Here is a 15,169-nt window from a genome sequence, read left to right as displayed (position 1 = left end):
AAATGTTTAAGCCCAATTTTTTCCTATGAATATACTGTGTACTGTAACTGAAAAACTGAACGACGGAACTGAACGACGGAAACCATTCGGAGTGCACAAACGGAACGAGAGATCCGGATAAAACTGAACGCAAAAACCTATAAAAGCCATACGGTCGTGTGAACCGCCCTAAAAAAAAAAAATGGCCTGATCCTTAACTGCTTCCCGACCGCCTAACGCACGATGCGTCCTGGCGCGGTCGATTCATTCCTCCTGGACGCATCAGATTTTTTTTCACTGGTATTGACTGATAGTTTTTAGGATAGTTTAGGCCCCTTGGTTAGGTAGTTAGCGATCATTTAGCACCCAGCCCACCGCACCGCAGTCACTGATTCGCAGATTAGCGTATCGCTAATCAGCTTTTGTACTTTTATAGTATCTGTAAGTGATCAGAACTGATCACAGTCAGATCTATAATAGTATTAGTGTCACCTTAGTTCGCCCTCCACCCAAAACGCAGTGTTTGCCCGATCAGGCCTGATCTGGTCGCCCACGACGTGCGTTCACCCACGCCCACCCCGCCGCAGTGATCAGGGCCGGCCTGTGGGGTGTGCGGGCTGTGCGGCCGCACAGGGCGCCATAGCAACAGGGGCGCCGGGCGGCCGACAGCTCGCAATGTAATATGCGGCAGGTGAGGCGGCACTTGTGTTCTCCCTCGGGGCGGGGCAGGCACTGAGATGAGCCAGGGCTGGAGATGATAGTTCTCTGCCCCGCCGCCGATGTTCTATTCAGCAGCGCAGTGGAGAAGGAGTCTCTCCCTCCCCCTGTGCTGCCAATAAGAAGAGAGACGGGAGAAGGAGGGGAGGGGCTGTGGCCACTGCGCCACCATGAAGATAACTGACCTGCAATACAAATACAGGTAGGCGGGTTGCTGGAATCAAATAGCCAGCACCCGACCTCTATGACAGGGAGCTGTGATCTGCGGCAGTTGAGTTAACCCTTAGGTGCGGTACCTGAGGGTTAACTGTCGCTGATCGCAGCTCTCTGTCACAAAGGTCAGGTGCCAGCTATTTGATTCCGGCACTCGCCTCCTGATTTGTATGAGAAACGTTGGTGGCACAGTGCGCCCCCCTATTCCCCCCCCCCCCCCCACAAACACCCCAGTATAAGAAACATTGTGGGCTCAGTGGGAAGTGCCAATGAGGGTTAAAAAATAATTTAAAAATTAACTCACCTCCTCTAGTTGATCGTGTAGCTGCCGGTCTCCTGTTCTTTCCTTCAGGACCTGTGGTGACGTCACTGAGTCTCATCACATGGTCCATTACCATGGTGATGATCATGTTATGTATCATGTGATTAGCACAGTGATGTCACCACAGGTCCTGAAGAGAAGAACAGGAGACGATCAATTGGAGGAGGCGAGTTAATTAGTTTTTTTACCCTCATTGGCACTGCCCACTGTGCCACCAAGTGTTTAGTTATATTGAGGGGGGGCGCACTGCACACCGAATGTTATTATATTGAGGGGGGGCGCACTCGCACCACAATGTTTTATTATATTGCGCTCACCATGTTTATTATATTGGGGGGCGCACTGCGGCCACCAATGTTTATTATACTGGGGGTGTTGGGGGGGGGGCGCACTGCACCACCAATGTTTATTATACTGGGGGGCGCACTGTGCCAATGTTTATTATATTGGGGGGGGCGCACTGCCCCACCAATGTTTATTATACTGGGGTGTTGGGGGGGGCGCACTGCACCACCAATGTTTATTATACTGGGGGGGCGCACTGCGCCAATGTTTATTATATTGGGGGGCGCACTGTGCCAATGTTTATTATATTGGGGGGGCGCACTGCCCCACCAATGTTTATTATACTGGGGTGTTGGGGGGGCGCACTGCGCCACCAATGTTTATTATATTGAGGGGGGGCGCACTGCACCACCAATGTTTATTATATTGCGCCACCAATGTTTATTATATTGGGGGGGCGCACTGCGCCACCAATGTTTATTATACTGGGGGGCGCACTGCACCACCAATGTTTATTATACTGGGGGGGCGCACTGTGCCAATGTTTATTATATTGGGGGGCGCACTGTGCCAATGTTTATTATATTGGGGGGGCGCACTGCCCCACCAATGTTTATTATACTGGGGTGTTGGGGGGGGGGCGCACTGCGCCACCAATGTTTATTATACTGGGGGGGCGCACTGTGCCAATGTTTATTATATTGGGGGGCGCACTGTGCCAATGTTTATTATATTGGGGGGGGGGGCGCACTGTGCCAATGTTTATTATACTGGGGGGGCGCACTGTGCCAATATTATATTGGGGGGGCGCACTGTGCCAATGTTTATTATATTGGGGGGGCGCACTGCCCCACCAATGTTTATTATACTGGGGTGTTGGGGGGGCGCACTGCGCCACCAATGTTTATTATACTGGGGGGGCGCACTGTGCCAATGTTTATTATATTGGGGGGGCGCACTGCCCCACCAATGTTTATTATACTGGGGTGTTGGGAGTTGTGCCCATGGAGGGAAAAGTAGGGTAAATTAATGATGGCACACCAGGGCCAGTGTAACGTTATACTTCCCGACTTCGTGAGATTTCCCTACTCTCGTCACTTCCGGTCGCACCAGACATGACGTGAGTAGGTGTTCAGCACCGCGCAGGCGCACAGCGACGGGTTAGGGAAATTTCACAGCAGAGTGCGCATGCGCTGGGAGCCTCCTCGGCGGTTAGGGTAGGGAAAAATTATGGGCCAGTGCACAGGTGCGGTGATCGGATGGATGTTCTCAGCTGGACACCGGCCGACACTGCGCATGCATCGGGAGCCTCACCAGCGGTTAGGGAAGGGAAAAATTACGTACGGGCCAGTGCTTTTTCCCTACCCTAACCGCTGGTGAGGCTCCCAGCGCATGCGCAGTGTCGGCCGGTGTCCAGCTGAGAACATCCATCCGATCACTGCGCCTGCGCACTGGCCCATAGTTTTTCCCTACCCCAACCGCCGGCGAGGCTCCTGGCGCATGCGCACTCTGCTGTGAAATTTCCCTAACCTGTCGTTGTGCACCTGCGCGGCGCTGCACACCTCCTCACGTCATGTCCGGTGCAACCGGAAGTGACGAGGGTAGGGAAATCTCACGAAGTAGGGAAGTATAACATTACACGGGCCTTTGGGGTGTGCGGGCTGGTAACTACTTGGTTGGATAGTCAGCCAGCCTATGCCATGATGCCAGCAACAAGCAGTGTTTTATTTTTTTTATTTTTTTTGGGGGGGGGGGGGCGCCACAAGGTTAGCTCGCACAGGGCGCCTGAACACCTAAGGCCGGCCCTGGCAGTGATCACTGCACAATCACTTTACAAGCGCTGCGGCGATAAAAAAATCTGTTTTGATATTTTTTTATCAATCGCAGCGGCCTCTGGTACTTCGCTAGCCTCCCATTTGTAAGACAGGCTTGCTTTTTTTCTTGGGTAGTCTCAGGGAATACCCCCTAAATTTAGTAGTCCAAATGTCAAACAGGGGGTATTTTTCTGAAGAGGCCTACAGGCTTCTGACCCAGTCGGATGAGGAATGGGAACCCTCATCTGACGAATCTAGCGGGTCAGAATATGAACCTGTAGAAAGCAGTGGCAGTCTGACCCAAAGTTCGGACGAGGAGGTTGAGGTCCCTGATAGCACCAGGCGTACCCGGCCCCGTGTCGCTAGACCACAGGTTGCGCAGGATCCGCTTCAAGGGCAGCAGAGTGGGGCTGGCGCTGTCGGATTACGTGGTGAGGCATACACCAGCAGCGCAGCCCATCCTGGACCTAGTACCAGCACTGCCGTACAACATGGTGAAGTGGCGAGCACCAGAAGGGCAGTTGAAGCTGGTACGGTGGCACGTGCATTAGTTCCCCCGTCGCAGCCACCTAACAGACAGGCCCGTAGAGCCCCTAGAGTCCCTGAGGTGCTGGCAAACCCTGAGTGGCAGTCCCCAACTTCAGCCGCACCTGTAGTTCCCCCTTTAACCACCCAGTCTGGAGTTCGGGTTGAGACAGCTCAGATCGGTTCGGCACTGGGATTTTTTGAGCTGTTCTTGACTGCGGAGCTCTTGGACTTAGTCGTGGCAGAAACAAATCGGTATGCCACTCAATTTATAGCCGCCAACCCGGGAAGCTTTTATGCCCAGTCTTTCCAGTGGAAACCCGTCCAAGTTTCCCAAATTAAAATTTTTCTGGGCCTTCTCCTCAACATGGGTCTAACCAAAAAGCATGAATTGCAGTCATATTGGTCCACGAACCCAATTCATCACATGCCCATGTTCTCTGCTGCTATGTCCAGGACACGATTTGAGACCATCCTGCGTTTCCTGCACTTTAGCGACAACAGCACCTCTCGTCCCGGAGGCCACCAAGCTTTTGACCGGCTCCACAAAATTCGGCCCCTCATAGACCATTTCAACAACAAATTTGCAGATTTGTATACCCCTGAGCAAAACATCTGCGTAGACGAGTCCCTTATACATTTTACCGGGCGCCTTGGCTTCAAACAATACATCCCAAGCAAGCGCGCCCGGTATGGGGTCAAATTGTATAAGCTCTGTGAAAGGGCCACAGGCTATACCCACAAATTTCAGGCATTTGTTCCTAGAACAGATTGGCTGCTGTGGCACCGCGCGACCTAGTCGCCGGGGCTTCCCCCAACGGCTCGTTACCACCCGTCTTGCAAGGGGGGAGAGGGCTGCCTTGTGTAACGAAGAACTGCTCGCGGTGAAATGGAGAGACAAGCGTGACGTTTACATGCTCTCCTCCATTCACGCAGACACGACAATACAAATAAAACGGGCAACCAGTGTCATTGAAAAGCCCCTCTCAGTCCACAACTATAACCTTCACATGGAAGGGGTGGACTTCAATGACCAGATGTTGGCTCCTTATTTAGTTTCCCGATGCACCAGACGCTGGTATAAGAAGGTGTGTGTATATTTGATTCAATTGGCTGCATATAATAGTTTTGTTCTCTACAGTAAGGCTGGGAGAACAGGATCCTTCCTCAAATTTCAGGAAGTGATCATCGAGAACCTCCTGTATCCAGGAGGTTCCGTGGCCCCATCCACCAGTGTAGTGATCCGTCTACACGAGCGACATTTCCCCAATGTCATTGCTGGTACCTCAACCCAACCGTCACCCCGAAAAAGATGTTGTGTCTGCAGCAGGAGTGGAATAAGGCGTGACACCGGCTATTTCTGTCCTGACTGCCCTGACCACCCTGCCCTATGCTTAGGGGAGTGTTTCCGGAAGTACCACACACAGGTACACTTAGCATAGGGATTGCATCTCACAGGACAGGCACACAGGGCTATTAGGGCCCTTTTACTCACAGCTGCTGCAAACCTCTCCTTTCACCTGGGACAAAGTGCATAATGTACTTCGCCACATCTTTGGGGCGATTTGCGCTTTGCACATTGTCCCATGGGGAAGGAGAGGTTTGTCCTATAAAGGTAAAAAAAAAAAAAAAAAAAATCACCGGTAAGCAAAAGAGTTAACATTCTGTTCAAAAAGTTAAATAAAGTTTATATGTTCCATTCAGATGTTATTATAAAGTTAATAAATTTATTGCGTTGCGGCCTGTTTTTTTTAAATTTTTTTTTTACCTTCCAGGTGGACCAACCGATCGACTAGCTGCAGCACTGATGTGCATTCTGACAGAAGCATTGCGCTGCTGTCAGATTACACAAAAGTCGGTGTATGCAGCGCTGCAAGATGAGATTTCTCCTCTGCAGTAAAAGATACGTTTGCCGAGGCATATGAGCTGAGGAGGCGGCGGTGTTCATATGCTTTGGCAAACACTTTGTATATAAAAAAATCCCGGCAATGATTTATTCATCCACATCGATTGATGTGAATGGAGAAATCGGGTTTGCCAGGGCATACGGGCTAAGTGGGTTTGAATGTTGGGCGGAGCTCCTATGTCCTGGCAGACTTTTTTTTTTTTTTTGGCAGAGATTTTTTCATCCATATTGATCGATGCGAATGAAGAAATCTGTGCCGTTCATTTTTTCTTTCAGCCCAGAGGCTGAACGGAAAAAAAATCTCATTACCCGTATGCTCAATATAAGGAGAATAGCAGAAACTGTATTGAAAATGTAATGATTGCGGAGACCCTCAAATGCCAGGGCAGTACAAACACCCCACAAATGACCCCATTTTGAAAAGAAGACACCCCAAGGTATTCGCTGAGGGGCATATTGAGTCCATGAAAGATTGAAATTTTTGTCCCAAGTTAGCGGAAAGGGAGACTTTGTGAGAAAAAAATAAAAAATAAAAATCTATTTCCGCTAACTTGTGCTAAAAAAAATAAAAATTCTATGAACTCGCCATGCCCCTCATTGAATACCTTGGGGTGTCTTCTTTTCAAAATGGGGTCACATGTGGGGTATTTATACTGCCCTGGCATTTTAGGGGCCCTAAAGCGTGAGAAGAAGTCTGGAATCCAAATGTCTAAAAATGCCCTCCTAAAAGGAATTTGAGCCCCTTTGCGCATCTAGGCTGCAAAAAAGTGTCACACATGTGGTATCGCCGTACTCAGGAGAAGTTGGGAAATGTGTTTTGGGGTGTAATTTTACATATACCCATGCTGGGTGAGATAAATATCTTGGTCAAATGCCAACTTTGTATAAAAAAAAATGGGAAAAGTTGTCTTTTGCCGAGATATTTCTCTCACCCAGCATTGGTATATGTAAAAAGACACCCCAAAACACATTGCCCTACTTCTTCTGAGTACGGCGATACCAGATGTGTGACACTTTTTTGCAGCCTAGGTGGGCAAATGGGCCCACATTCCAAAGAGCACCTTTCGGATTTCACAGGGCATTTTTTACACATTTTGATTTCAAACTACTTCTCACAAATTAGGGCCCCTAAAATGCCAGGGCAGTATAACTACCCCACAAGTGACCCCATTTTGGAAAGAAGACACCCCAAGGTATTCTTTGAGGGGCATGGAGAGTTCCTAGAATTTTTATTTTTTGTCACAAGTTAGCGGAAAATGATGATTTTTTTTTTTTTTTCTTACAAAGTCTCATATTCCACTAACTTGTGACAAAAAATAAAAACTTCCATGAACTCACTATGCCCATCACGAAATACCTTGGGGTGTCTTCTTTACAAAATGGGGTCACTTGTGGGGTAGTTATACTGCCCTGGCATTTTAGGGGCCCTAATGCGTGAAAAGAAGTCTGGAATCCAAATGTGTAAAAAATGCCCTGTAAAATCCTAAAGGTGCTCTTTGGAATGTGGGCCCCTTTGCCCACCTAGGCTGCAAAAAAGTGTCACACATCTGGTATCGCCGTACTCAGAAGAAGTAGGGCAATGTGTTTTGGGGTGTATTTTTACATATACCCATGCTGGGTGAGAGAAACATCTCGGCAAAAGACAACTTTTCCCATTTTTTTATACAAAGTTGGCATTTGACCGAGATATTTATCTCACCCAGCATGGGTATATGTAAAATGACACCCCAAAACACATTTCCCAACTTCTCCTGAGTACGGCGATACCAGATGTGTGACACTTTTTTGCAGCCTAGGTGAGCAAAGGGGCCCACATTCCAAAGAGCACCTTTAGGATTTCACAGGGCATTTTTTACACATTTTGATTTCAAACTACTTCTCACGCATTAGGGCCCCTAAAATGCCAGGGCAGTATAACTACCCCACAAGTGACCCCTTTTTGGAAAGAAAACACCCCAAGGTATTTCGTGATGGGCATAGTGAGTTCATGGAAATTTTTATTTTTTGTCACAAGTTAGTGGAATATGAGACTTTGTAAGGAAAAAAAATCATTTTCCGCTAACTTGTGACAAAAAATAAAAAGTTCTATGAACTCACTATGCCCATCAGCGAATACCTTAGGGTGTCTACTTTCCGAAATGGGGTTATTTGTGGGGTGTTTGTACTGTCTGGGCATTGTAGAACCTTTGGAAACATGACAGGTGCTCAGAAAGTCAGATCTGCTTCAAAAAGCGGAAATTCACATTTTTGTACCATAGTTTGTAAACGCTATAACTTTTACCCAAACCATTTTTTTTTTTACCCAAACATTTTTTTTTATCAAAGACATGTAGAACAATAAATTTAGAGAAATTTATATATAGATGTTGTTTTTTTTTAAAAAAATTACAACTGAAAGTGAAAAATATCATTTTTTTGGCAAAAATTTCGTTAAATTTCGATTAATAACAAAAAAAAGTTAAAATGTCAGCAGCAATGAAATACCACCAAATGAAAGCTCTATTAGTGAGAAGAAAAGGAGGTAAAATTCATTTGGGTGGTAAGTTGCATGACCGAGCAATAAACTGTGAAAGTAGTGTAGTGCAGAAGTGTAAAAAGTGGTCTGGTCATTAAGGGTGTTTAAGCTAGGGGGGCTGAGGTGGTAAGGGGAAAATGAGCCCTGTCCTTAAGGAGTTAATAATGAACACAATTCTACTCAATTGGATCTATATGATTTTCAGTATAAATACATAATTGCTGATAATGCGTTGATGCAGTTAGTGTAAAAACTGACCTTTAGGCTTACGTCTACACAACGACATTTGTCACCGACAATTTTTATAATGGCAGTCTATGGTGTCGCACTGCAACATGCAAAATGATGCAACTGCGACGCAACAGTCGCAGAAAATCCATTCGAGATGGATTTTTCTGGACTGTCCGCGTCGCAGTCGCAGCATGTCGCATGTTGCAGTGCAGACACCATAGACTGCCATTATAAAAATTGTCGCGCGACATTGGTACAACAAAATGTTGCGCGACAAATGTTGCAGTGTAGTTGTGCCCTGTTGCGCGAGAAATGTCGTCGTGTAGACCTAGCCTAAACCTCTTAAAAAACAAACTAATAAAAAAGGAACACAAGTTTTAATTGAAAGTAGTGACCATAAGTTAAAGTGACAACACATGTTTTCCAAGGCACACTACTCTCCTCCAGTTTTGTTGAACTCTCCAAACATAGTTGGATTCATTTCCCAGTGGGGTCAATTAGCACAAGCACCTTTTCGACCTGATGACAATCTAAAAAATAATTTTTGCAAAGATATATTTTACATAGCTGAAAGAGACTTGCGTCCATCAAGTTCAGCTTTCCCCACACATGTTTTTGCTGTTGATGAAAAATAAGGAAACAAATCCCACTTTGAAGCACTTCCAATAGCACATGACAACACAAGTAAAGAAAGGTAAATTAACGAAGTCCTATAATAAATACCACTAAAATCCAGTGAGCGCTGAAGTTCAGAGGGCATAGCCAGAGATCTTCCGGGGAAATCCTCATCTGAAGAATACAGAGAAATCACAAAAATACATATTGTTTATATATTATATAAATACCTAATTTTATAATATACTATGCATTGACATATTATATTACATAAATTAAATTATAATATCTAATCTATCTATCTATCTATCTATATATATATTAGTAACCAGAAAAAAGCAGCAGCACAGCTGATGAATGTGAACAGGGTGCAAAATCCTCTTGGGAATTTAGGCAGTTATTCCAGGTATGTATAATCCAAAGACGAGGCAGCACTCCAGCTTTAGTGAGAATATAGGTGACCCTCTTTATTCCCCAGGCAACGTTTCGGTCCACACAATGAGACCTTTGTCAAGCATGTATGTATGTATGTATGTATGTATGTATGTATGTATATGTAATATATGTGTCTTAGGGCGGTTTCACACGTGCCCGTATTGCAGACCGCATTTGCGGAACCGCAATATAAGGGCACGGGTCCGTAGCCATTCCGCATCACGGATGCGAAACCATTCATTTCAATGGGTCGGCAAATCCGGAGATGTGGAACGGAAGGACGGAAGGAAACACTATGGAAGAACTACGGAGTGCTTTCCGGTGTTCCGTTCCGTCCTTCCGCACCGCAAAAGATAGAGCATGCTCTATCTTTTTGCGGAAACGGAGGGATCGTGGACCCATTCAAGTGAATGGGGCTGCGATCCCCTTGCGGCTTCGACACAGTATATGCCTGTGCCTTGTGGCCCGCAATTGGTGGGCCACGGCACGGCCATGGGCGACAGACGTTCGTGTGAAACCGCCCTTATACACACACAGTAGAAGTAGAAGGCAGTAGTAGTCCCAGTTGTGATAAGAGCACTCAAGGCTGTGACTCATAAGTTGGGAGAGTGGCTTCAACAGATTCCAGGTGGTGGGACATCTGAGATTGCTGTCCAGAAGAGTGCACTTCTAGGAACAGCTAATACACTGTGCAAAACCCTCATTGTCCCAGGCCTCTGGTAGAGGACCTGAGAGTGAGGAATAAACATACTTCCCAGAGGGGTGAGAAAACCAATTTGCTTTTTGTTATGTGTGTATGAATAGCTGTTATTGTGACAAAGAACTAACCTTTCCAAGTCTATCTAATTTTCCGGAAAATAATGTCAATGAAATCACTGCATCCAACTGGTGAATAGGTTCCTGTTAAAAAGATTTACAGTTATAATGTAGAATAACAACACAAACATACACCAATTCACACTTGCCTGATGCTTTTTAATCAAGTGATACAAGTATGCATCAATCACCTGCATTATAGAGAATGAACAAATAAATAATTTTTTTATTTTGGCTTTTAACCAGCTCCCGACCGCCTAACGCAGGGATGTGTCCTGCGGACGGTTGGGTTATTCCTCCTTGACGCATCGGCGCGTCAGCTCGCGAGACGCGAGATTTCCTGTGAACGCGCGCACACAGGAGCGTGCGTTCACAGGATCGGGAGGTAAACGAGTTGATCTACAGCCTGCCAGCGGCGATCATTCGCTGGCGAGGCTGTAGATGCGATTTTTTTTTTAAACCCCAGAAAGGTATAGCAGACGCTGTTTTGTTAACAACGTCTGATATACCTGCTACCTGGTCCTCTGGTGGTCCCTTTTGCTTGGATTGACCACCAGAGGACACAGTCAGCTCTGTAAGTAGCACCAAGCACCACACTACACTACACCCCCCCTGTCACTTATTAACCCTTATTAACCCCTGATCACACCATATAGACTCCCTGATCACCCCCCTGTCATTAATCACCCCCCTGTAAGGCTCCATTCAGACGTCCGTATGTGTTTTGGCGGATCCACGAAACACGGACACCAGCAATGTGCTTTCCGCATTGCCAGAACTATATAGAAAATGCCTTTTCGTTGTCCGCAATTGCGGACAAGAATAGGACATGTTCTATATTTTTGCGGAACGGAAGTGCGGACCCGGAAAGTGCAGATCCACAATTCCGGATCCGAGTGAGACAAAGTCTGTCCATAGAAATGAATGGGTCCGCATTTACGTTCCGCAAAATGCGGAACAGAATTGCGGACGTGTGAATGGGGCCTAAGGGTCCCTTATCACCGCCAGTTAGTTAGCCACTTTGTTAGGGTCGTTAGCGCCCACCGCACCGCAGTCACTGATTAGTCGCTGATTAGCGTCATCGCTGTCGCTAATCAGCACTAGTACTATATAGTATCTGTAAGTGATCAAGATTGATCGCAATCAGATCTATATAAGTTACATTAGGTCACCTTAGGCTCTACAAAGAAACGCAGTGTTCGCCCGATCAGGCCTGATCTTGTGCGCACACTTGCGTTCAGGTCCACGCCACCGCAGTGACATAAATTGTTTTTTCTGATCACTGCAAAAACACCGTAAAATCGCTGCGGCACTATAAAGATCACTTTTGAGCTTTTGGATCTTTATTAGCGATCGCAGCTTTTTTTTTTTTGCACATTTTTTGGCAGAGGATTTTTTTCATCCACATTGATCGATGTGAATGAAGAAATCTGTGGCGTTCATTTTTCTTTCAGCCCAGAGGCTGAACGAAAAAAATAAATCTCATTACCCGTATGCTCAATATAAGGCCTCATGCACACCGACCGTCCCGTTTTTTTTGCGGTCCGCAAACCGCGGATGCGCAAAAAACGGAAGGCGCCCGCAATTTGTGGAACGGGCGCCGGCAATATAAATACCTATTCTTGTCCACAAAGAGCGCGGACAAGAATAGGACATGCATATTTTTTTAGCAGGGCTGCGGAACGGAGCCACGGATGCGGACAGCACATGGAGTGCTGTCCGCATCTTTTGCAGCCCCATTGAAATGAATGGGTCCGCATCCGAGCCGCCAAAACGGTGGCTCGGATGCGACCCAAAACAACGCTCGTGGCATGAGGCCTAAGGAGAATAGCAGAAACTCCTAACGCTGGCCATACATGTAATGATTGCGGAGACCCTCAAATGCCAGGGCAGTACAAACACCCCACAAATGGAATCCAAATGCCTAAAAATGCCTCCTAAAAGGTACTCAATTGGAATTTGGGCCCCTTTGCACACCTAGGCTGAAAAAAAGTGTCACACATGTGGTATCGCCGTACTCAGGAGAAGTAGGGCAATGTGTTTTGGGGTGTCTTTTTACATATACCCATGCTGGGGTGAGAGAAATACTCTGTAAAATGACAACTTTGTATAAAAAAAAAATGGGAAAAGTTGTCTTGTTACAGAGATATTTATCTCACCCAGCATGGGTATATGTAAAAATACACCCCAAAACACATTGCCCTACTTCTCCTGAGTACAGCGATACCACATGTGTGATACTTTTTGCAGCCTATGTGTGCAAAATGGCCCAAATTCCAATGAGTACCTTTACGATTTCACAGGGCATTTTTTACGCATTTGGATTCCAAACTACTTCACGCTTTAGGTCCCCTAAAATGCCAGGGCAGTATAAATACCCCACAAGTGACCCCATTTTGGAAAAATACAACCCAAGGTATTTCGTGAGGGGCATGGCGAGTTCATGTAAATTTTATTTTTGTCACAAGTTAGTGGAATATGAGACTTTGTAAGAAAAAAATGAAATATCATTTTCCGGTAAACTTGTGCCAAAAATATATATATTCTAGGAACTCCCCATGCCCCTCACGGAATACCTTGGGCTGTCTTCTTTACAAAATGGGGTCACTTGTGGGGTATTTATACTTCCCTGGCATTTTAGGGACCCTAAAGTGTGAGAAGTAGTTTGGAATCCAAATGCGTAAAAAATGCCCTGTGAAATCGTAAAGGTACTCATTGGAATTTGGGCCCCTTTGTGCACCTACGCTGAAAAAAAGTGTCACACATGTGGCATCGCCGTACTCAGGAGAAGTAGGGCAATGTGTTTTGAGGTGTATTTTTACATATACCCATGCTGGGTGAGAGAAATATCTCTGTAAAATGACAACTTTGTATAAAAAAAAAATGGGAAAAGTTGTCTTTTCCAGAGATATTTATCTCACCCAGCATGGGTATATGTAAAAATACACCCCTTCTGCAACCTTCTGCTTTTCCTGAGACTTAGATATGTTCTCCAGTGTTGCTTCTTTTATTGAATCCATGGATGATTTCCTCTCCTCCATGTAACTTAGGTAATTATTCTCCTCTGGGTGAATGATATTTGACAGCTGGAAAACAAATTGTTTAAATAAATGGCAAGACCAGGGCTTTTTTTCCTCAGAGAAAAGGTGGTGGAACTCACCCCCCCTCCCCTGGCCACGCCCTTACCCAACCCTAGGACCGCCCCCTACCCGCCTCTAAGACCACCCCTACCCACCCCTAGGACCGCCCCCTAAAACCGCCCCTTTAGAGAACAGGGATGCAAGTAAAATTTGGGGGGGGGGGGGCTATAAATGTCCAGCCCAGCAAAGAAACCCCCCAGATGGGGATGGCACTGTTAATGGGGGGGGATCTGGGGATGGCACTGTTATGGGGTGGAGGATCTGGGGATGGCACTGTTATGGGGTGGAGGATCTGGGGATGGCATCCACAGATCCCCCATCCTATAACAGTGCCATCCACAGACCCCCCCCCCATCCTATAACAGTGCCATCCACAGACCCCCCCCCACCCCATAACAGTGCCATCCACAGACCCCCCCCCCACCCCATAACAGTGCCATCCACAGACCCCCCCCCACCCCATAACAGTGCCATCCACAGACCCCCCCCCCCCCACCCCATAACAGTGCCATCCACAGACCCCCCCCACCCCATAACAGTGCCATCCACAGACCCCCCCCACCCCATAACAGTGCCATCCACAGACCCCCCCCACCCCATAACAGTGCCATCCACAGACCCCCCCCCACCCCATAACAGTGCCATCCACAGACCCCCCCACCCCATAACAGTGCCATCCACAGACCCCCCCCACCCCATAACAGTGCCATCCACAGACCCCCCCACCCCATAACAGTGCCATCCACAGACCCCCCCCAGCCCATAACAGTGCCATCCACAGACCTCCCCCAGCCCATAACAGTGCCATCCACAGACCCCCCCCCAGCCCATAACAGTGCCATCCACAGACCCCCCCCCCCCACCCCATAACAGTGTCATCCACAGACCCCCCATTGCCGCTCCAGTACAGTTATAAAATGTGTAATTAAATTCATTCATAAAGTAGGCCGGGCAGGCACGTGACGTCAGTCAGTGACTCTGCCGCTCGTCTGCCCGGCCGGCCTGCATTACGATAACAGTAGCGATGTGAGTACAATATATTGAAAGTTATACTACTGAGGGGGCAGCATGAATCATTATTCATTTAATTACACATTTTATAAGTCTCTACTGGAGCTGCGGGGCCGGAGCACAGTGAACGCACCGGCCCCCAGCTCCTCCTCCCAGTCCCTCCCCGCTGATACATCGCAGGATGCGATGTCAAAAGGTGGCGGAACGCCGTTCCGGTGCGTTCCGCCAGAAAAAAGCCCTGGGTAAGACAATACAGTATAAAGAATAAAATAAAAAATCAACTTTCGTAGTAAAGTTTTATGTGAAAAATGGAACGGATGGTTATGAAGATGAAAATGCTTACAGAAACAAAAAGTACATGTTTATTTGCATATGCTCTAAGCAACAACAAATAACATTCAAATGTAATTTGCAACCTAAGTGGAATAAAGCAAGTAGTCTTTATCGGGTGAAATCTGTATATACAAAACAATTAGTCCATGTAACACAGGCAAATATTTTACTGTGGCCGTGACAGACAGACAGACAGAAATAAATAAAAAACAGCTACTCACCCGGCAGATCCACAGGGACTTCTACTGGGAAAACTGCCTCCCTCCCATACATTAGAACAAATGGCGAAAATGTGGTTGTTGTGTGGACCTT

The sequence above is a fragment of the Bufo bufo genome, chromosome 9, assembly GCF_905171765.1.
Source record: "Bufo bufo chromosome 9, aBufBuf1.1, whole genome shotgun sequence".
Taxonomy (NCBI): domain Eukaryota; kingdom Metazoa; phylum Chordata; class Amphibia; order Anura; family Bufonidae; genus Bufo; species Bufo bufo.
The sequence above is the reverse complement of the archived record's forward strand: the minus strand, read 5'-3'. Positions refer to the sequence as shown.